This window comes from Dermochelys coriacea, chromosome 9 (genome assembly GCF_009764565.3).
Source record: "Dermochelys coriacea isolate rDerCor1 chromosome 9, rDerCor1.pri.v4, whole genome shotgun sequence".
NCBI classification, from domain to species: Eukaryota; Metazoa; Chordata; order Testudines; family Dermochelyidae; genus Dermochelys; species Dermochelys coriacea.
In genome coordinates, this window is record NC_050076.1 from 46,217,071 (window position 1) to 46,241,498 (window position 24,428).

The following is a 24,428-nucleotide window of genomic DNA, read 5'->3' on the forward strand; positions in this document are numbered from 1 at the left end:
CCGCTCTCGTGCCTTTTGTATATCTCCCAGCTCTTCGTTGCCATTGCAGTCTGATGCAAGGGACAAGCCTTCTCCTCACAGTGCATCTCCACATGGCTCTCCTGCTGCATTCACGAATGCAACATACTCACCAATGTGTTTCCACCTCCTAGAGTCGTATCAAACTCCACGCAAGCATATGCGGCCACGTCAGCCTGCCTTGCAGACGTGCCATGGCAGGACATTTGCTGTGCAGCCACGTGGCACTCCATCCACACCTTCACACCTCACTACTTCCTTGCCCAGGCGGCAGCTGCAGATGCAGCCATGAGCCACACTGTGCTATAGACAATAATTTCTCACGAGTCTTCACATCTTTCTTCACGCTGATCACTGCTACTACTCACCCAGGTCTGGAATCCATAACAGGGACCATCACTTGAAGAAAAAGAGTAGTTACTTACCTGTAACTGGAGGTTCTTCAAGGTGTGTCATCCCTCTTTGGATTTCGATATCTGCCCTCCATCCCCTCTGCTGCAGACTACACTGCTTATTGGTGGTAGGGATACTGGAGTAGCATCGATCCACACGGCCTCTTATGCACGTGTGGATCAACGGACCCTGCTACAAATCATTCCAGTGCCTGGCCTGCGTGAGCACCCACATTTAAAATTCATATAGGGACCACACATCTCGAAGAACCTCCAGTTACAAGTAAATAACCTACTCTTTTCCAGTAAGGCATCATACCAGCAGATCCTCATGCTGAAATGCACCAGAAAAAAACAGATTGTGGAGATCAACAGCGTAGATCTGACAACCTCAAATAGATTTTCAAATGTGATATGGATACACAGCCCCTGGTATGTGAGGCAGTGAATGGCAAAGCTGCTGATTCCCAGCCAAAACTGCTAATGGGGCTTGAAGACAAAATGGAGCATTATATGCCATGTACTAAATATACATTGGAGTCTTGAGCCCCTTCCACCTGGGCGTTGTATATCTTGCTCTCCATTTAGGTGTCAGTGATGATTCACAGTACTCTTCACATGCAGATACCAGTGAGCTGCAGTTGTTACAGACTTTTTTTATAACAATATCTGCAAAGGACGCATATTTTACACACTACCAAAATATAACAACAGATAGGAAATGATTTCTCTGGACAGCAGTTCCCACCCAAAACCCGCTTTCCCAAAAGTAGCACAATTAAAAAAAAACCAAAAAACCAAAACCAGATGGCAACTCTCAGAAAGAAAGTTGAGCAATATAAATCCTCAAGAAGAAATGATGGTCAATGTTGGTACCTTCAGTGAGGTGATGTCCTGATTGCAAATCTTGCCAATAGCTGAAAAAAGGTGGTTTGTGGGTTATATATATCACAATAATGGAAGCAAGTTGAGCATTTATCTGTTCTCCCTCTCCTTCCCACACCCCTCCTCTGCTTTGTTGTTACTGCAGTGGGAGTCCTGATCTTGATTAGGGCCTCCGGCCACTGTTGTAATATAAAGAAGAAGAAGAAATACAGCTGTGGGGCATGGGGGGAAGGCGGGCACTAGGGGAAAATCACTACATATTTTCCTAAATTTTTTAAATTTCTAGTTTTGAAATCTTTCTAATTTGTACATAAACTGAGTAGGAGACAGCCCCTGCCCCGAAGAACTTTCCATCTAAATAGAAAAGACAGACACAGGAAATATTATTATTCCCATTTTAGAGATGGGGAGCTGAGGCACAGAAAGGTTCAGTGGCTTGCCTGCCACACAGAGAGGCTGTGGTGGAAATTGAACCCAGTTTTCCTGAATCCCAGTCTGGTGCCTTAACCCCCAATCCATCCTTCCTCTAATCCACTCCTGTGCTTTTAGAACTTGGATTTAACTGAAGCATCCTTGCAGCCCTAGACATGCCCCGCCTCTGTGCTGTCACACTGTGTGGACATTAGTTACATAGCCCCTGTGAGTGAGCTTCTCTCCGACTGTGGCATGCTCTTAGCACGGGAGAAAGGATTTTAAAAAAGCAGCCGCCTAATCCACTCCTGACTCTCCTTAGAAGAGCCCTCACCCCCCACGTTTTCCTCCCTGCTCTCCTTGTTGCTAGGGCCTGCATGTATCCTGGATACCGAGCTTAACAAATAGCTGAGTGGCTCTGTGGAAAGCCAGTATCGCAGCTGGGATCGCTGTGCACCAGCACGCGCAGGCTTCCTGCAATAAGGAATTTAAGGTCTTCTTTCTGCTAACGCAGCGGAGGCGGTTGCTTTGCTGAAGAAGAATTGGAAACCCGTTGCTGGGCTGAGTTAGAAGGAGATAAGCTGGATTGCTTGACGGGAGGAAGTGGGGTTCTGGCACGTGTGCTGTATCTCATTACGTGCCGATAATGGCTATACCGAGTCCATTAGACTTCTCCTGACAGCTGCAGAAGAGCTCTATTGTGTGTAACTCCCTTCTTCCCTCCCTCCTCCCTCCTTTCCCCGCCCCAGGAACTGTGCAGTAATCAGCTAAAGAACTGTTTTTGTCTGAGGGCTGAGCGGGCCTTCGCTGGCCATGGCGAAGGGGCCAGACCGAAGTAGGCACAAATGGAGCGCGCTTCACACGTTCCTCCGCTGCAACATGAACCCGGAGACCCAACGGGTAGTGGTCTTTGTCATCCTGCTCTTCCTCATCCTCATTAATGTGGTGCTGATGTTTCTCTTGGCGTTTCACTGAAGGAGGACGGTTGTTGCGTGGTAGTGGTGGATTGGGGGTTTCCAGGACTGGGCGACAGATCAGCAGGTCAGCTTGTCGTTGTCTGATTCTGGTTTGCCTGTCTCCCATCATGGTGCCCGTGTGTCTGACAGTACCCCTTGTTGTTTTGATTAGTCAGCACTCCTCCCCCAACCCCCACTTCTTGTTGTCATCGTCTGTGCCTTGCTGTCCGGAGCACCGTTACACCACTGAAAGTGAAAGAGGTAACAGAGCCAGCCCTGGCAATTGAATAACTGCTACCCCTGGTGCTAAACACCCCCCATTCAGAACAGTGGTGATCCCATACTTGTGTGTAGCACTTCTCAACCCATCCACTCAACCCGAAGTGCTGTACAGACTGTGCACTCTCTTTGCTTGTTGAGTGGCAATCATTTTATAGCAAACCATCGCGCAGGCAACGGCTACAGGTGCTGTCAAAAGCCTAATCCATTCAAACCTGTATTGTTTTCTAATTGCCACTGTGAAATATGTGCTGTGTGGTGGGATGTGAGTAATGTCCAATTAACTGTAACTGATTAATAATGGATTCTGCAAGTGCATCAGGAATCCATGTTTGGCACAAAGCTGCAACTGTGTGAAAAGAGCATTTTGTTGGCTTTTATCCTGTTTCTTTAATTACCACCCCAGGCTTGTATAGATGTGCATGTCTGCTAAAATGACTGGCAAAATCACTGGACAGAAAACAGTTTTTGTGCCTCTTATTTCTCGTAGAAACACAATATCCCTTAACAGCGTGACCATTGGCTCCAGGAGCACTGAAATAGGCCTGTTAGAAGAGAAGGGGAACGAAGCTGAGCCCCCGACACATCTTTTTCAGCTTGGTGATGTCATATCACCAGGCTTGTTACATCCTGAAATACCATACATAAACAGTGGCACGTAAGTGGAGCAACATTCTAACTGGTAGCATTAAAGGCAAATGAATCTCGAGAAGACACACTAGAAAGGAAGTCATGGGACAGGTTTTTTACTGGCACAGCAATAGCTCAATAAAATGTCCAAGCCCTTAAAAAAATCAACATGTTCCCGCTTCATTTTGCAATTGCAAGCAGCATGCAATGAGATGCAGGTTTCATAAGGGCAGTGCATTTCCCTGTGATGTTATTGGAGCTGCCATGATCTTTTTGAGACCTGAATATTAATGGCTTGTGGAGTCTGAGCTGATATTTGGAGAGCTTTGGTTGTGGTGTTGTCTGTGTCATATCACGTATGATGTTCTCTGTACTGGTTATTTACATGCTTATGAGTAATACATTGATGTTGTGCCAAAATCCTGCCACTTCAGCATACACAGAAATGAAATGTGTATTTCTTTGTCTTTCATTGTAACCATACCTGACACCCATATATTATCCCATGGATCACAGGGCTGAGATACTGCAAATCAGATCCCATGATACTTTTCTGAGTACCATCCGTGATCTAATGTCAGTGATCAAAATATACAAACCTTCCTAAGAGGACAGCATGGTGAATCCAGCCCTTGGAATTCTCACACATACATTGTTTTCTCAAGCTGTTTAAAAAACAAATCTGGATTTCAAAGAGATCTGCGCATTCTAGCTTTGCGATTATTCTGTGATTGTAATTTTTTTTAAAAGTTATAACTTTACAGAGGTATTAGGGAAAAGGGATTGTTTATAGGTAGGGGCGAATTATAGATACAGTCAAGCAAATCCCTCAAAATATTAAAGGTCCAGCGTTAAACTTTGTTTTCGGGTGCACAAGTCCCAACTCCCAGTGAAGTCTCTGGCAGATGCCTGTGAACGTATGAGAGCAGAATTTGATCTTCATTTTTCACCAGGCTTAAGCAAGCTTTGATGCCTTTGAGGGCTGGCTCCTGCTCCTCCTGAAGTCAATCCGAGTTTTGTCACTGACAGTAATGGGAGCAGTATTGGAGCTGCTTACAGAAAGTTGGAAGTGTTGGCTATCAATACCTATCCTGCTCTATGTCTTGATAAGGTGCAGTATGCCTCTGGCGTTTTTGGAAAAGAACCAAGGATATTTATGGTGACTCCCTCTGTAGAAATATAGCTATAGATAATATTAGTTAGAATTAGGGCTGCCAAGCAATTGCACAATTTAAAAAATTTATTGCAATTAATCGCCCTGTTAAACAACAATAGAATACCATTTGTTTTAAATATTTTTGGATGTTTACTACATTTTCAAATATATTAATTTCAATTACAACACAGAATACAAAGTGTACAGTACTCACTTTATATTTTTATTACAAATATTTGCACTGTAAAAAACAAAAAAAATTATTTTTCAATTCACCTCATCCAAGTACTGTAGTGCAATCTCTTTATCATGAAAGTTGAACTTAAAAATGTACAATTATGTACAAAAAAATTGCTTTCCAAAATAAAACAATGTAAAACTTTAGAGCCTACAAGTCCACTCAGTCCTATTTCTTGGTCAGCTAATCACTCAGACAAACAAGGTTGGTTACAATTTTCAGAAGATAATGCTGCCTGCTTCTTGTTTACACTGTCACCTGAAAGTGAGAACAGGCATTCGCATGGCACTGTTGTAGCTGCATTGCAAGATATTTATATGCCAGATGTGCTAAAGATTCACATGTCCCTTCATGCTTCAACCACCATTCCAAAGGACATGCTTCCATGCTGATGATGGGTTCTGCTTGATAACGATCCAAAGCAGTGCAGACTGATGCATGTTCATTTCCATCATATGAATCAGATGCCACCTGCAGAAGGTTCATTTTCTTTTTTGGTGGTTTGGGTTCTGTAGTTTCTGCATCAGAGTGTTGCTCTTTTAAGACTTCTAAAAGCATGCTCCACACCTCATCCCTCTCAGATTTTGGAAGGCACTTCAGATTCTGAAATTTTGGGTCGAGTGCTGTAGCTATTTTTAGAATTCTCACATCAGTACCTTCTTTGTGTTTTGTCAAATCTGCTGTGAAAGTATTCTTAAAATAAACATGTGCTGGGTCATCATCTAAGACTGCTATAACATGAAATATATGGCAGAATGCAGGTAAAACAGAGCAGAAGACATACAGTTCTCCCCCCAAGGAATAGAGTCATAAATTTAATTGACGCATTATTTTTTTAATGAGCATCATCAGCATGGAAGCATGTCTTCTGGAATGGTGGCTGAAGCATGAAGGGGCATATGAATGTTTAGCATATCTGGCATGTAAATACCTTGCAATGCCAACTACAAAAGTGCCATGCGAATGCCTGTTCTCACTTTCAGGTGACATTGTAAATAAGAAGCAGGCAGCAGTATCTCCCATTAATGTAACCAAGTTGTTTCTCTTAGCGATTGCAGAATAAGAAGTAGGACTGAGTGGACTTGTAGGCTCTAAAGTTTTACACGGTTTTGTTTTTGAGTGCAGTTATGTAACAAAAAAAAATATGCATTTGTAAGTTACAGTTTCACAATAAAGAGATTGCACTTCAGTATTTGTGTGAGGTGAATTGAAAAATACTGTTTCTTTTATCATTTTTACAGTGTATATATTTGTAATCAAAAACAATAATATAAAGTGAGCACTGTTCACCTTGTATTCTGTGTTGTAATTGAAATCAATATAGAAAATGTAGAAAAACATCCAAAAATATGTAATAAATTTTAATTGGTATTCTATTGTTATAAGTGCAATTAATCACGATTAATTTTTTAATCACAATTAATGTTTTTGAGTTAATCACGTGAGTTAACTGTGATTGACAGTCCTAGTTAGAATGCATCCATTGATCTCCCAATCATTTGTCTTAATATACACAAACCATGCCTGGGCAGGGTGATTTGCATACACCCTGAAATATTGATTACAATCTTTGAAGACCAAACACAATCCTTTTTGTTAAGATAGAGTCATGAAACCAAAATAATTCTGTGCTGATAAGTAGTTGATCATGCTATTGGTCACTTAGCCATTTGCCAGCGATCCATAGGCTTTCCCCCCCCCTTTTTCAGCCAGTCAGCAGTTGCTGGAATTCAATATCAAGACTCTCATCACCCGGTTGCAGTCTGTTTTTGTCCATTACACATTGCCTAGTGATATGCCAGAGGGAGGTCCCAGAAGCCCCCTTTTTAAAATATCTACCACAAAATTGGCGGGAGAGTTAGAATGGTTTCCCCGATTCTAAAGGACTCTGCCCTCCTCTAGATATTGCTCTGTTGTACAAACTTGAAATGATTTATTTCTGGGGGAGTTCATAAAAATACTTCTGTAGAGTAAGTGTAACACCAATAGACCCCGGTCGTCGGGACCATGGGGATCAAACCTGGGACCTCTGGAGCTTAGTGCATGAGCCTCTGCCGTGTGAGCTAAAAGCCAACTTGCTGTTAACTAAGGCTGACGTCTGTCTGTCTCTTCCTCCTTCCCTGCCCATCTGCCCACTAGGTGGGACAGAACACCACATTCAGGAGGTATGTGGGTTATATAAGCCTTTGCTTGTGGAAGGAATCAGATTGCAAAATATGTCAAAGAAGAAGAAAGAACCCACTGCTCCTCACTCCCTACCAAGGTCTTTACCCCACTTTGGTGTCCTTTAGATCTCACAAGCTGAACATTGAATGCAGGGAATATACTCATTATGCTTTTCAGGAAGTTAGTATAAACTTGTATACCTATTGCACTTAACGATTTGCCGAGTGATGTTGCCTGTTTTCTTGGTTATAAGAAAGTGTTTCTTGAAAGGAAGGAATTCTCCAGTCACAGATGGTGTTTATCACAGGCTAAATACAGGGGGAAATTTGTCCCTTGTTAACATATTAGTGACCCTCCTCTTCCACTCTTCTCCCATCCACTGCCACCACCAGTTTCATATCTGTTCCAGGAAGCAGCTTTTGCCCTTTTCTGCTCGGCCACAGCAGCTGATGGTTCTAGGAGTGAGATGCATTCTCACTCCAGCTTCCATCCAGGACACACCACATGATCCGTTGTCTATAGCCAAGCTCTAAGACTTATACAACCGCATTTGCTCCAATCCCTCAGACGGAGACAAATACCTACAAGATCTCTATCAAGCATTCTTAAAACTACAATACCCATCTGCTGAAGTGAAAAAACAGATTGACAGAGCCAGAAGAGTACCCAGAAGTCACCTACTACAGGTCAGGCCCAACAAAGAAAATAACAGAATGCCACTAGCTGTCACCTTCAGCCCCCAACTAAAACCTCTCCAGCACATCGTTAAAGATTTACAACCTATCCTGAACAATGATCCTTCACTCTCACAGATCGTGGGAGACAGACCAGTCCTCGCTTCCAGACAGCCCCCCAACCAGAAGCAAATACTCTCCAGCAACCACACACCACATAACAAAAACACTAACCCAGGAACCTATCCTTGCAACAAAACCTGATGCCAACTCTGCCCACATATTTATTCAAGTGACACTGTCACAGGACTTAATCACATTAGCCACACCATCAGGGGCTCATTCACCTGCACATCTACCAATGTGATATATGCCATCATGTGCCAGCAATACCCCTCTGCCATGTACATTGGCCAAACCAGATAGTTTCTACGCAAAATTAATGGACACAAATCTGACATCAGGAATCATAACATTCAAAAACCGGTAGGAGAAAACTTCAACCTCTCTGGCCACTCAGTAAAAGATTTAAGGGTGGCAATTTTGCAACAGAAGAGCTTCAAAAACAGACTCCAATGAGAAACTGCTGAGCTTGAATTAATATGCAAACTAGATACCATTAACTTGGGTTTGAATAGAGACTGGGAGTGGGGCTGGGTCATTACACATACTGAATGTTTTTCCCTATGTTAAGTATCTTCACTCCTTCTTGTCAACTTGTCTAAATGGGCCATCTTGATCATCACTACAAAAATTTTTTTCTCCTGCTGATAATAGCTCATCTTAATTAATTAGCCTCTTACAGTTTGTATGGCAACTTCCACCTTCTCTCTATGTATATATATATCTTCTTGCTATATGTTCCATTCTCTGCATCCGATGCAGTGGGCTGTAGCCCATGAAAGCTTATGCTCTAATAAATTTGTTAGTCTCTAAGGTGCCACAAGTACTCCTGTTCTTTTTGCGGATACAGACTAACACGACTGCTATTCTGAAACCATTCTAATACCATTTGCATTAACTTTTGTGGCCCTTCAAAGGTGATGCAGCAGCAGTCAATGGAGTGGATCCTGGGGAGCATTTGAGTCCTAAAATTGCTAGCTGACATTGCTAGGTGGAAAATCTGCTTCTGGAGACAACCAAGATGTCTGGTTGGAAGCATAATTCTGGCAGATGGTGCTTCCAGGGTAACTGATATACCTCACTACTGACTGCCATGGCAGTTCCCTTGTTCTTGACATGCAGCAACTGCTGACACAAAGGTTCCTGGACCACTTCTGACTTGAAAAGTGCTGGCTGCCATTAGTGAGCAGTGGAGAGAGCGTAGCAGAGTTGTGGAAATAGGGTTGGGAGCAAGCTAAGGACAAATAAAGGGAAAGGTTTCTTGCAATGCAAGCTATTATCACCAATGTTTTTAAGCTAGTAGCAGAATTCTTTAACACCTGACTCCGTTGCATACGTATATTGTGTGTGTGTGGTTGTATATCGAGAATGTACAGTATGTATATGTGTACACACACACACACACTATATACTGGATATAAAACTACATTACAGCACTGTTAAGATAGAAAATCTAGGTTTCAGAGTAGCAGCCGTGTTAGTCTGTATTCGCAAAAAGAAAAGGAGTACCCGTGGCACCTTAGAGACTAACAAATTTATTAGAGCATAAGCTTTCGTGAGCCACAGCTCACTTCATCGGATGCATAGAAAATCTAAACACACAAAATCCAGGAGATGGAATAATGACAGTTCTTACAGTGATTTTAACATACCCAGTCCTGAATATTGAGGCACACATTTAACAGCATAGCTAATTATCCAAAATACCACACATGTGCACCCTTGGGCAGTTTAATGTTGCTATGAGAACCTTAACTCTGGCATTTCTTGACTGTTGATGTTTAAATCTGCAATCTTAGCACTGCGTTAACTCAGCCTTTTACATTAAAATTCCTTGATAATGTTTATAAAGGCAATAAAGAGAGAGAAAAAGATGTTTTTTGTGTGTGTGTGTCAGAAAAATTCTCCCATAAAGCCTGACTCTTCCCTCTGTAATCAGCTTGGGGAGAGCTTTACGTCACAAATGCCCCCCTGAAATTATTGAGACTACATGTGGAGTAAGGGTATCTCTCAATGCGAATAACAATGGCAGCTTCCGGCTCCAACTATAGTTGCCTTACCTTTTAAGCCATGAGGTGCTAGAATTGTATGTGTGCGTATCCTTTTCTTTATCTCAAATTGGATCCTTTGTAGGAAGAAAATCCTCAGCTCAGCAAGGCTGTGGTCCCAAGTGCTGGAGTGTTAAGGGGCACACTTTTCAGTAAAGATAGCAGGGTTGGGGTTTGTTAAATGTGTATAAAGGCTTTTCCTGCCTTCATCTGTATGCTGCATTTGATTGTTCTGTAATGTCAGTTAATCCACTTCCCTCTTTCCATAATGATATCTTTGGAAGGCAAGCATTGCTGTACCTAGAAAAGGATTTCTGGGGAAAGTGTCTTGGGGCTGAAAGCACAGTACTGAGAGTCAGGAGGCCTGCCGCCTATTCCTGGCTCTGCCGTAGATTCTGGGTGACTTTGAGCAAATTGATTTAGGTCTCTGCCTCAGTTTCCCTCCGCAGTAAAATAGGGATAACAACACTTCTCTCTCACAGGAGAAGTGGGAGACTAAATGAATCAATGTTTGTAAAGCTCTTTCATCTCTTCAGTGGAAGGAGCTAGGTACATACCGTATATTATTATTTCACAGCATAGATGGGAGTTGAAGGACCTAGCAATCCTTATGTCAAAAAGGAAGTTGTTACAAAGAAAGGGCAACTCTGAAATCCTGGAGCAAAGTGCTAATTGGAGGTACAGACAGTAACTTCCAACTTAACGTCCTCTCGCTTAACGTTGTTTCAATGTTATGTCCCTGCTCCATTACAGAACATGCTCGTTTAAAGTTGTGCAAGGCTCCAATATAACATCATTTGACCGCCTGCTTTGTCCATGGCTGGCAGCCCCTCTATCAGCTCCCTATGCCCCCCCGCAGCACCTCCCGTCTGCTAGCGGACCCCGCAGATCAGCGCCTCCCCCTTCCATCCCCTGCCTCCTTTCCTGTGGCAATCAGCTGTCTTGCGGCATTCAGGAGGCTACGGGGAGGAGCGAGGATGCAGCGCACAGCCTCCCCCTTCCCTCCCCTGCCTCCTGAACGCCGCAAACCAGCTGATTGCTGCGGGCAGGAGGCAGGGGAGGGAAGGGGAAGGCGCTGATCTGTGGAGTCCGCTAGCGGACGGGAGGCGCTGGGATACGGGGGCATAGAGAGCCAATGGGGGGCTGTCAGCCGTGGACAAAGCAGGCAGCCAAACAATGTTATAGCGAAGCATTGCACAACTTTATTAAATTGCTTGTTTGAAATTGTTTAAAATATATATAATGCCTTTTGTCTGGCAAAAAAAACCTTTCCCTGGAACCTAACCCTCCTATTTACAATAATTCTTACGGGGAAATTGGATTCGCTTAACGTCTTTTCACTTAAAGTCGCATTTTTCAGGAACATAAGTACAATGTTAAGTGAGGAGTTACTGTGTATCTCCAGACTCCAGCAGCCCTGGGTGGTTGCCAGAGAATACAGGATAGGGGTCTGAATCTGCCCCTAATATTTAATGAGGAAATGATGGATGAATTTTTTTTTGGCATTTCCATCTCTTTATCCGGTTATTTGTAAGATGGCCATTTTCATAGTTATCTGGGCATAGTTTTATGGTTGGGATGGGAACACTTATATTTGTTTCTCTTGCTCCACCCCAGCCTTCCCTACAGTTATATATACAGCCTCAAGCTGGGTACAGCTAATTATGCCATCACATCTGTTTCTGAAAGTGGGATTTCTCACCTTGAAATCCTCACTTCTGGCCTATAGAAGTTAATCAACCTGTATTTAGAAACCATGACTCATTCAAACCTGCCTCAAATCTCAGTGTAAGAAACAACCCGGAAAGTTGACATCAGGCCAAGGATTCCAGAGTCGTGTTGGGTGCGAACAGCATCGGCAATGCTGAAAAGACTGATGGGAAAAGAAGGTGATTTGGGATTTGAAGGCACAAAGTTGGCATTCGGTTTTGTTTGTGTGTTTGTTTTTTGCTAGTTGCACTTAATTGTCATCAAAGGTGAAGACCCAGCAGTGAGACTGTTCGTTTTCTTCACTGCAGTAATGCAGATGTTGGGCTCGGTTGTGCTTTTGGGCACAGCCCTGACTGAGGAGCAGTGTGGAAGCGCAAGGGGGAACACCCAGTGATGTTGAGCCTCAGACAAATTTCTGAGGCACAGTGTCTCCTCTGGCTCTCCATTTGTGCTGGAGAGTAATGCCTTGATGCACCTTTTGGGGTACAGCGCACTCTTCCACACCCCACAGTCAGCCAGCTTCTCTGGTCAATACAAGGGGGCAAAAAGTCATAGCTCCCCCCACTCCCTACACTCTGTCTTCCTTGTTGCTCCTGGGGGAGAACATTCCAAGTGCAACCTCTGTACTTACCCAGTTGCAAGAAGTGACCTGCATGGGCTGCACAGAGGTGTGTCCTTACTGTCTTCCACTCCCCTACACAGCAATATGGGACCAGGAGAAGCGGTCTAGCTCTAATGCACCAGAACATTTCACTGGCAGTGGCCTGTCCAATGAGAGAGCAGGGCCTGCTAAGCTTGTTTCTTTGCTTTAAATGTAGACAGTACAAAAGTTTGCTCCCTTCCGTTGCGGAGTACTGGACCAATGTCAAGGAGGGAGCTGTTTGCTTTTGATCATGTTTTGGTCTACGTCTATTCTCCAAGGCTAGATTCATTTTTGTAGGGTGACTTTGATAACCATCCGCTGTCTTTGTGATTTATTCCTGGGCTCTAAGGCATGGAGCTGGCCAGATAAGAAACATGTTAAGTATTTAGAATGATACCATCAACTATTATTTGTAATTTATGCTTTTAATGTTCTGATTTTTAAAATGTCCCATTGCACAGATTAGATAAGATAAAAAATTAGGAATGTTTGTATTTATATTGCATCCCTGGGCATGTTAACTAATGAAAAAGCTGCAAAGTGTGAAATAAAATGGCATTTCTCTTGTACCTATTGACTTATTCCTCGGTACAGATTTGTGCTGGGGTTACTTCAGGCATTCCAAAACAGCCGCCACTTTCAGCATTGTTTTAATACACTGAGTATTAGCTCCTCTGCTGGTGTAAATTGGCCTAGCTCTGTTGAGTTTAAGGAGTTATGCCAGTTTACACCAATCAAGGATCTGGAACAAAGAACCTAGCAGAGAAGATTTTTTTTCTCCCCCATCAGCCTCCCCCCCCAAAAAAGTTTCATAAGTGGATAAGTAAAAGCAGGATTTGAAAATTACCATGAGGAATCTTGGTAAGAAATTGTAACTGAACATTTTAGTATTTATTATATTTTATTACAGTAACACCTCGAGGCCCCAATAGGAATCAGTGTCTCACTGTACACATATATAGTAAGATGCAGCCCCTTCCCCAAAGGGCTCACAGTCTAAACAGACAAGACAGACAAAGGGCAGGAAGGGAAGCAGATAGAGAGAGGAGAAGAGACGTTGCCCAAGATCACACAGCAGGTCCTTGTCAGAGTTGGGAATAGGGCGGAGGTCCGCTGAGTCAGTCTAGTGCCCTAGCCACTCAATAACACTGCCTCTGATTGCCTTGCAAAGCTGCTTATTGCAAGGCCCACGATTCATTTTGCAACCTCTTCCATAGCTGAGGGATTCAGTCCCATGGAAGAGGGGGAATCTGTTGAACACTTGTGTGTTTGCCTAGGGTAAGGAAATAGTGTTACACAAGAGGAGGAGGAGAACCTGTGATCTGCCCCAGCTCAGCTGCCTTATTTTCCAGCACGGACTAGAGGCAGCAATATGGATAATGGGCCAAGGGAATCCATTGGCTTTCTTGACCAAAATGGCAATTGACACCTCAGATAAGTGAGGAAAATGGGAAATATTTAAATGGCATAAGCATGAGAGGACCCCAGAAGATTCCAACCAGCTGCTACTTCTATCTACCCATTACATGTACCATCAATAGGATTTTTAAAAACAACAACATATATTTACTCAGAGAAGGAGTTAGGGAGAGAACTTGATTAGAACAAAGGCGCTCTTGTTAGAATAAAAAAGGAGAAAGTGCGTGACTACATTTTTACTCCCACAGAAACCAATCAGATAAGGAATAATAAAAGAATGACTAACATTTGCCTAATGACGAACATGTGAAATGGCATCAGTTCTGATTCCCCACCCCAGCCCTGCTAATATTGAGATTTTCTTATGACCACCTAAGAAAGGAAGAATGGACAAGGTCTATTTGATCACTGGCATAATAAGGTGAAAGCCTGAAGTATATGTTTGTGTGTAAGAGAGATACAGATAGAGAAATTGCCACTATAGCTAATTTTTTGGGTCATTGGGCACTTGCAGTTGTTCTTGCAGGAGAAGCCAAAGGAAGGAGACAGAGGCTAATTCCTGAATAGTTCTTTGGGGGCCAGGGAAATTGCCACTAAGGGTCAAATTCTGAAAATTCTGGGGCTCCTCCTGTTAGGTGCTGAGTGTCCTCAGCTCCCATTAATTTGGGGCAGGATCTGGCACATGACTGTTAATCCAAGGGGGATGTTTTTACAGACGATCGTAGCAATAAAAATCATTTTAGTGTTTTCCTTGCAGCATGTTCCATTAAAATTAAATTACACAAAAAGAAAAATGAGGGCTACTTTCTGGCAAGCTGCCTATCCCAGAACCAGAGATATGCTGACCTTTTGCTGATTTGAAGTGGTTTGCAAACACCACTGTTATATTTGCTTCTTGCAAATGTTTCTTCTTGCCTCATTTGTAAAACAAATTTAGATTAATTTGCCTCCAAGCTACAGTTGATTCTGTAAGTTACTGAGTCTCCTGGGGAAGGAATAAAGGTCTGGCTCAAAGCTTAGAGCAGTGTGAGTCTTTCTGGTTCCCTCATCTTTCCGCAGATGAAGAGCTAAGGCCAGGTGTTTATGCCCAGGAGCTCTTTGGCTGTGTATCTACCCACTTTTTTCTTTTTTGGTGCAGGGGATTCCTGATCCATTAGGGGAGTAATTGGACTTCTCCCAGTGGAGATAAGGGCACTACGAGCTTCTCAGGCAGTCGCTGCTTTCCTAAAACTGAGCTGGCATCTCCTGAGTTGTCAATGTGGCCTCCAGCCACAGGGGGCAGCGGTTGTATGGGGGAGCCAGCTAAGATGCAGGCTGCTGGCCCACAGCTAAAGGGCACCTGATCTCCCCACATGTCAAAAATGGTAACAATACCTTGCAGAGGGAGAAGGAAGCAACAGGGGACGGGGAGTACAAAGGAGGAACCTCAAAATTTGGCAACAGCCCACTTTAGGGACACGAGATTAAGGGGAAGTTTGAACTCCAACAAAGAGACAGAGGGACAGGTGGTATCATGGAGGATAATAAAGGGGGCATTGATAGGAGAGGCTCAAAGAGAAATTCAGATCCTAGAGGAAAGAAGAAAGAGGGGGATGGGGAAGGATCATGGAGAGAGACTAGAATACAGAACATAGCAGCATGTATATGTAGTATAATCATAGACACATAACATTAAAATGAAGACAATAACTAGCATTCCCAATTGTGTCCCTGAGTAAAGATAAAATTAAAAGTTGCAACAATTTTGCCAGTCACAAATAATTAGAGGTGGGCTGAGGAGGAGATGTTTGGTTCTGGATTCCTTCCTGTTAGATATAGGTTAGGTTTCACAGGGTGGATTTGAAACCAGGCATAAAGTAAGGTTCAAATTTGAAGATGCCAAAATCTTTCAAGCTGCTGTTGTACAATTAGCTACTCTTGTGAGATTCCCTCTGTTTGGGCTTCAAATTTTATGAGGTCAACCAACATTTTAGCTGTATCCAAACTAGAACTGGAAAATAGGTCCCTTATTGTTTGGGGTCTGACCCACAATCAAGACCACAATGGAAGGTTCACATATGGGAATTCATATCCAGTCCTCCCTCCTTCCCACCTCCAGAGAAGAAAAGAGAAGAAACTCACAGGTGTTTGGTGTGCAGCAAATGTCAAAGCTTAAGAAGTTCAAAGAGAACTAAGGGAGTAAGGTTTCCACTTGCCATTCAAAGTCAATATGAGTTTGGCATGTAGGATACTTCGAAAATCCCAGGCAAAGTTTTTAGCAGCTGGTGCCTGTTGCTTGTTCCCAAACTGTATGGCCAGAGAGGTTGGGTGTGGGTGCGTGTGGGGGAGGGGGGAGGGAGGGGAAGGCAGGCTAGCCAAAATTTGAAGCATCTTAAGCCACTTAAAGTCCTTAGACTGGTATAAGCTGCTTAAGTCACTTTAAGGCTTTAGATGGGTTTAAATTTAAGCTGATTTAAGGCTTTAGAGCAACTTAAGTTCTTGGGCTCTGTGGGTTTAAGATGGTGTGGTCCTTTAAGCAATCACTTAACTGCCAAAGGCCTTTTGAACATTTTTGAATGACACTGTATTTCCTTAGTTTTATACGCATGCCTACTTGTACAGTGCATTCATAGATAGGAGAATGTTCCCACTCTGCATGCTCCACAGAGGGCATTTTCAAACCATCATAACTACTAAATGATGAACCACACATTTTCCAGCCAAGCAAAGGTTCTGCTATTCCTCACTGAGGAGCCTACACATCAAGTCTGAATGTTCAGAGTTCGGCCATTTGTGGGCACAATGATGGTCAGAATGGGAAACAGAAAATTGCTTTGGTTTTGTTTTTACTATCTTCTCATTCAAAAACAGTTGAACAAAATTAGTTCACAATTACCAGAAAAAAATACAGCTTGAGGCTGGGAAAAGAGTATGGAAAATTTCATCTTCAAAGAATAATCTTTTGGAAACTTCAGTGAATGATAACAAGGGCTTCTGGAAACCGTTTTACAACCTTAATTAGAGTGGTAACTAACAGCAACTTCTGTAATACATTAACATTTTGTTACCTGGCATGATAGCAGGAACTGTCTTTTATAGAATGATGATAACCTTGGGAAGGATTCAGTGGTATTTTATCTTCTGTCGTTTCCTTTGCCTAAGACTGAGGATATTAGTTCTAGATAGTTGGCAGACTCTGTTACTACATAGCACATGATAAAAACAGGAAACTTCCATATCTCTACCAGGAGTGAATGGGATTCTCTTGGAGAAAGCCGAATTTGTTTCTGGTTGATGAAAGTGATTGATCATTGACTGTCAGGGGGGAAAGTTATGGAAAATCTGTCCTTAGAATGGATGTTGAAGAGAAGACTTCCTCCAAAAGGTTCATGTATGTGCTGTGTAGTAGATCCCTAACATGCAAAGCACTGCAAGTGATGCTTGGATTGTAGTTCTTTCCTATAACCACTTCCCCTAACACACACACATAGCTTCAAATAAAGGTGAGCACCACTCTGCCTTCCCTGCTAAAAACAAGGATAGCATCCCTCTTCCCTCTGGCTTGGGTAACCTGTTTCTCTACAACTCCCCTTCCTCCTTGGGTGGCACAGCGGGAGCTCCCCCTCCTGTTTCAATCTACTTTAACCACCTATCGCTGCATATTCCTTGAGAAGGAAATTACCCCAGGGAGCAGGAAGAATCAGAAGCAGGATTCAGTTGATAAAGAATTAAAGGATAGGAATATAATTAATGACAATCAATATGCTTTTATGGAAAATAGGTCTTGTCAAACAAATCTGATTTTATTCTTTGGTGAGATTACAAGTTTGGTTGATAAACATAACTGGTAGATGTAATAGACTTTTGTAAGGAATTTGACTTCGTAGAATGTGACATTCTGATTTAAAAAATTGGTACTATATAATATCAATAGAGCACATGCTAAGTAAATTAAGGACTGGCTAACGGACAGGTCTCAAAAAAGTAGTCATCAATTGGAAATCGTCACATGGGGGTGTTTCTAGTGGGGTTCCACATGGATCAGTTCTGGGCCCAACACTATTCAACACTTTCATCAAAGGTCTAAAATCACTGCTGATAAAATCTGCAGATGACACAAAGATTGGTGGAGGGGTAAATAATGATGAGGACAGGTCAGTCATACAGAGCAATCAAGATCACTTGGTAATCTTAGCCCACTCAAACATACTGTGTTTTAATACAACCAAATGCAAGGCCATATCTTTAGGAACAAAAAATGCAGGGCTGCACCTACATGGGGGGGCTGTATCCTGTAAAGCAATGACTCTGAAAGGGATTTAGGGGTCACAGTAGATTAGTGACCAGATGGTGTGATTTTATAGGGACAGTTCCAATATTTGGGGCTTTGTCTTATATATAGGCATCTATTATCCTCTACCCACATCCCGATTTTTCACATTTGCTGTCTGGTCACCCTATAGTAGATGAGCAACTCAACGTGAGCTTCTAGAGCAATGCTGTAGCAGAAAGGGCTAATGTGGTTAGTAAGGCTTACACTGGAATACTGTGTCCAGTTCTGGTGTCCATTTTTTAAAAAGGATTTTGAAAAACTGGAGAGGGTACAGAAAAGAGCCACAAAAACGATTGTAGGGCTGGAGAAAATGCCTTACAGTGAGACACTTAAGGAGCTCAGTCTGTTTAGCTTATCAGACAGAAGATTGAGAGGTGACATGACTACTCTGTATAAGTACCTTCACAGGGAGAAAATCTCAGATACTTAAGGGCTCTTTAATACAGCAGTGAAAGGAAGAACAAGAACCAATGGCTGGAAGCTGGAGCAAGACAAATTCAAATTAGAAATTAGGCACAGTATTTTGGCAGTTGTGGTGCTGAACCATTCGAACAAACTACTGAGGGAAGTGGTGGAGTCTCCATCTGTGGATATTTTCAGTTCAAGGCTGGATTCCTTTCTGAAAGGTATGCTTTAGCCAAATACAAGTTATTGGGCCAATACACGGGTAACTATGTGAAATGTAGTGCCTTGTGATATACAGGAGATGAGACTAGAAGAGCTAATGGACCTTTCAGGCCTTACACGCTATGAATAAATGACCATCTAGAAGTTCCCTTCTTAGTAACAAAAGGGGAAGATGATTTCTTAAAGCTTCTGGGTAGGGGAATGTTAATTGCCTGGACCTGGGTCATGCCAGGGGGCTGGTTCTTTTTTTGTTACTGTTGTTTTTGTGAAAACCAGCTTGCAGAGTCTCTATTGACCTTTTTCTCCTCTCCTCTCCTCTCTCCTTCCCTAAACACAGAGAGTTGGAGGGCGGGATGAGGGGGATGGAAGCTTTGAACTACAGGAGAAATTTTTAAGTCGGGGCAGAGATTAGCTAGATTACACCTGTACATTTACAAGAATCTCTAGAGTGAGTGCAGCCATGCTTCTGGGCATGATGGGAAATAATATGCTATATAAAACTCCCCTGCTGCACTTTCCATAAGAGCGGGAAGGTGAGCACCTCCATAGGGGAAGGATTAACAGAGTGAAGCAGCCGGAGCAGTCTGTGGGTTTTGCCTTTTGGGGGGCTTGCTGACTTGTAGACTGGTGGGACTGAAGGCTTAAAATGTTTGGTGTCATGACCCAGTTCTCTTTTTCTGTTTCTAATACACGTGTTCTGAGAGATCCAAAGAAATATTCGGAAAAATAGAAGCAGTGCTTCTCAGATGTATTTTAGTTCATTATGCAATGATTGACTTTATAGCTACTCTTGATTAGAAGATATTTGTTCTAGGGTCACAGTGCAGCAAATGTGGTTCTTGTGCCTTATCCTCTCTCTTGACTGGAAGCTGAGCTCCCCTGTGCCTGATTGATAGTCGATGCACCTGGTATAGGCAGGGCTGCTTTTTCAGCTTTTAGTGCTCAGCATAAGCAAAAGAAGGTTATTACTGTTTTATTTAAGTAGAACTAAACAGCTGACAGATAAATATTTCCCAAAATAGCCTCCCTCCCTGGTTTCATAGGGTTTCTACACAGTTCACAGATCTTTTATCTCTGTTAGTATTGCCTGGAGCTTCCGCGAGAACAAGCCTGGGACATATGAGGCAATTATGCTGAGGTATACAGCCTTAGACCAAAAAGAGCTGAATAGTCAAAATACAAACATGCATATAGATGCAGTGCTTAGCAAACTCAATTTTTTTGCATACATATAATGGCTTAATTTCAGTGTAATTATGTGGATTTGCAGTGGACCCCGGGCTGTTTTTTGCCCCTCTTGGTCATATTTGTTCTGCCCTAGAAGAGACAGTGCTTGGGAGCCTCTAATGTACCTTATTATTCACTTTTGTGACATATCAAGTAACATACACAGTGCTTCTTTGGTGAACTGTAAATGAGCAGCAAACAAATTACAGCCGATTGTAGCTATGTGGACAGTTAAAAGCAGCTGCAGATGAATAAAAATGCTAATGTAATATTAGAGCACCTGCAGTACAGTCAATATTCAGTGTCAGTGATGCACTGATAATATTGCGTTTGGCTTGCTGATTTATCCTTGCACACTCAACCTGGTATAGATAAAGAGAACTCCCTCGTTTCTGTTCATTTACAGAGTTGCAAACAAAACTGACTAAGAGCAGGTCTGAAGAAGGCAAAGTTTGCATTCTGTTTTCTACGATTTCCCTTTCAGAGACTCTGGTTCACACATTGCTTAGGTCTAAGGTGAGCAGGTAGCAAGTGTGAAAAATCAGGACACTTTTTTGGGGGGGGAGGAGAAGTTAATAGTTGCTTATATAAGACAAAGCCTCTAATATCGGGACCTCTGGTCATCTTACTTAGGTCACAAGAACAAGTTTAGCGGTAGGAAATGCTGGCCTTTAAGAAAAGCTCTTGAGTAGTCAGAATGAAAAGCTGCCAAAGTCACAACAATAGAATGGACCAGTTAAACATTTGTTTTGTATGAAAACTGACCTTTGTTTCTCAGTGACTATGGTAAATAGCAAGAGCAGGGCATGTGATGTGGCAACTGTGAGCCTTTTCAATCATAGGAGTAGCTATGCTGGAAGTGATCAATATTCCATCTAACATGATGTTTCTGTGGAAGGCAAGAAGCGCTTGTAATTTACCTGTCTAACTGTGCAGTGTTCTTGGACATCTTGCAGAAAACCCTCTCCTCCTATTGTGCTTCCTCTTAATTAGCAAAAGGAGAGTCTTAACTATCCCATTCTCACCCCAGCCATATGTCTCTGCCAGAACAAGCTTTGTTGAATTCTATAGTGTCCATTCGCAAAAAGAAAAGGAGGACTTGTGGCACCTTAGAGACTAACAAATTTATTTGAGCATAAGCTTTCGTGAGCTACAGCTCACTTCATCGGATGCATCGGTGCCACAAGTACTCCTTTTCTTTTTGCGAATATAGACTAACATGGCTGCTACTCTGAAACCTATAGTGTCCATTGTGGTTCAGCACCATGTCTGGAACAGCTGCACTTACAAGTCAGAGAAACTATGTGAAATAATATCAATAGTTTAATAATATTTATGGCAATAACACCATGACTGATGTTGAGTAGTGGCACAGTCTACTCTTAAATGATCTATCTCAGAGGAGGATCTGTTAAAACAAGGAGTCATTTACTCATTCCATGAGAGTCCAACAAAATAATTTTTTTAAAAAGCTGCAGATCAAAGACATGATGCACTAAAAGGCAGTACATGATATGCTGGTAATAATTAATGAACTATTAAATTTTTCAGTACCTGTCACCTCCCAAAGGCCAAATAAATCCTGGAGTTAAAGTGGCGTTGAATCAGGGAGCTGTAGCCTTCAGTCAAGGTGGTGTTTCAAATATTTCGGGACTAAATGGGGTGAGAAAGTCCAGAGCCTAAATAAAACATTTTTCTCCTCACTCTTCTGCCTTAATCTCCTCTCATTGTTCCCTTACTGTAGAAATGGTGTTAACTGTTGATGAAACAATAGTTGGTCTATAATCCCCACCACCATTTTTGAGTAACTACTATAAGTCCCAAACACCTTTGGAATGGATTTATCTGCCTATTCCTGGGTATTTGGTAGTTCGGCTGTGACTCTGTAGCTAGATACACAACCACCTTTATAGCTACATTCCTGAATGTAGAAGACTTCAGGTATTAATACTAGATGCTGCATTAAACTAAAGGACAGCCTAGCCATCGACCCGTGCCGAAGCCTGAGATTTTCAAAACTGATTAAGCATTTTACTGACACGGCTCCCATCAATTTCAATAGGAATTCTGTGTGTAAAATCCCCTAGTGAGCTGTCAACAGCTCAACCCAAGATCATTGCTAATGTTGGGTCTGATTGGCCATACTGTCTTCTTTATAAAGATAGACAGTCCGGACTGCCTGGTGCTTACAGTGTTAATTTATTCACACCTGCTGAATCTTGCTTGTGTTGCAGCAGCAATTTTGTAAAGAAGTGTCATATAGCTGTGTATGGCCCCATTCACAGACTGTGACATGAATGTCTCTGGTACTTGATTTCACACTCAGAGCAGGGGATTTAAGGCCATAGTGGAGTTATTTTATCTTATGAGTTCTTCATAACTTGTATCTTGAGAGGCCCTTTGAATTCTGTTCTTTTCAAGGATTTTTTAATTAGTCTACTCCATAGCTATGTGACAGTGGAGCAAATGAGTCATGCCTGAAGGGAGAGGAGACATTTCAGCAGTAGGCTTCTATTCCCCTTTGCTATGTGAACCACGAGTAAGCAGCATAGTAAATAGCCCTAACAGCATTATTGATTAATTATCAAGCCTGAACACCCACACACACACACAGCTTAATAGGACAAATTGTATACCATGCATTTAGAAGTGTGAAAAGAGCTCTCTACTGCTGCACTAGCTATGGTAGCAGTTGGTTTTCTGGGTCACCCACTACCACTATTTGATCCTTCCTTTTCTTACCTAGAAAATGGTCCCATACTAACACCAGTTGTATGATCCAAACTCATCCTAACTCAGTGTAGATGGGAAGTAGTGGGGTCCAGTAGATAAGACACAGGACTGGGATTTGAGTCCTGGATTGTATTCCGGCGCTGTCATTGATAGAGTGTGTGACCTTAGGTATGTCCCTTAACTTCTCTGTAACTCTTTTTTCCCATCTGTAAACTGGGGACATTGACGCTTGTCCACTCTTATGATTCCGTTTGAGATGCACAGATGAGAAGTGCTCTATTCCTGCTAAGCATTATTATAATACATCCCCAATAGCTGGAGTGATGAAAAGACATGAGGCATGGCTGAAACATTTTGGACCATTTTAGCTGCTATATTAATTCTAGGGATGGTCAGAAAAGCAACAATTCCATTTCATGAAATATGTCACAATTTGGGAATTTGTTTGTGAGAGAGCAGAACAAAATGGAGATATTTCAAAACATGTTGCAAAAAACCTCCAGAGAGAGTGAGCTATCCTCTCACCCCAAAATAGCCTACTGGTTAGAGCACTCCCCTGGGTTGTGAGAGACCCAGGTTAGAGTACCCACCCTGCTGTATTCAGAGCTGGGACTTGTACCTATGTCTCCTACCACCTAAGTGAGTGCCCAAACTAATTGGCTATTCCAGGAGTCTTTCTCTCCTTCCCTCACCAGAACCTGAGAAGCCTTCCTTGCAACATTTTGGCAAAACAAATACATTGCCACAAAACATTTTGGTTTAGATAAAATAGCATTTTCCATCCAAAATAGTTTCTTTTTTAAAAAAAATGCAGCCAGCTCTAATGCCTCCTGTTCTGCATCCTGTAGCATGCAGAAGATCCCCTGCCTTTTTTCTTTATGTACTATTTGTATTGGTACCAATCCAAAAAAACAGTAACGCAGGATGTGATCAACTGTGCCTGGAAAAATGTAATCAGTCTCAGGTGCATATCATAGCCAATGTTGGGCTATACAGCACAGTGGATGGATACGGAGACAATATTTCAGAAGAGGTTATTAACATGACTGAAGACAGAGTATTGGGTATAATAAGTAACTTCGTCATTGAACAACATGTAATGCTGACAGACCCTGGTCGTTGCCAGGTGGGATTGAACCGGGGACCTCTGGAGCTTAGTGCATGAGCCTCTACCACATGATCTAAAAGCAAACTCACTGTTAGCTAAGCCTGTAGATCAGACTCATTAATTGCTCTCTCTCTAAGTGGTTTTAGTGCCACTAGATGGGACAGAACACCACACCCAGAAGGTGTGGGGGTTACACGTACATACAAGTTTTCTCCTTTCCCATCCTCCTTGGGAACTGTTTGTGCCACCCGCCTTCCAGAGGCTAGCACTGCACAATGGGGTTACAGAAAATCAGGATTCACACGTCCCCTACATTGGATTGACTGTCTGAGGACACTTCCCTAACCAAATCATAATGGGAAGAGTCCAGTGTTTTCTTTGACCTCTCAGCAAGGGAGCCCCAGAATCGCATAGATGTCTAAGCTGTCATTCTTAGTCATGTCCAGGCCCTGATGAAAGCCCATAAGTGTTATTCTCCAGAGGTTAAGGTTAATGGGAAAGTCTCTGACCCAAAAAATCAGGATGGACTTGTAGGGAAAAGTCAGATGGACATTCCCTTGGTAGTGATTACTACAGTTCAGGATACAAAGATTTCCCTTATGTACAGTAGTCCCTTGCTTTTACTTCTTCGTGCATTTTTTTAAAAATGATCTTTTAGGGTTGAAGTTTTCCA

The 24,428-nt window shown here is 42.5% G+C and overlaps 1 protein-coding gene across 6 annotated transcripts in view; it reads left to right on the forward strand.

The window, feature by feature from the left end:
* The window catches only part of ARHGEF4 (Rho guanine nucleotide exchange factor 4), a 329,416-nt gene that overhangs the window by 281,004 nt on the left and 23,984 nt on the right, over window positions 1-24,428 (forward strand). The window contains exon 1 of one of the 6 annotated variants that reach the window (XM_038416533.2): window positions 2,141-2,747. The exons of 4 other annotated variants lie outside the window; for them this stretch is intronic. The gene's annotated coding sequence lies outside the window, so the exon portion shown is untranslated. Of the gene's footprint in view, window positions 1-2,140; window positions 2,748-2,859; window positions 3,600-24,428 lie in introns of those variants that run through there. One more of the 6 variants, XM_043492844.1, reaches the window with a different exon arrangement.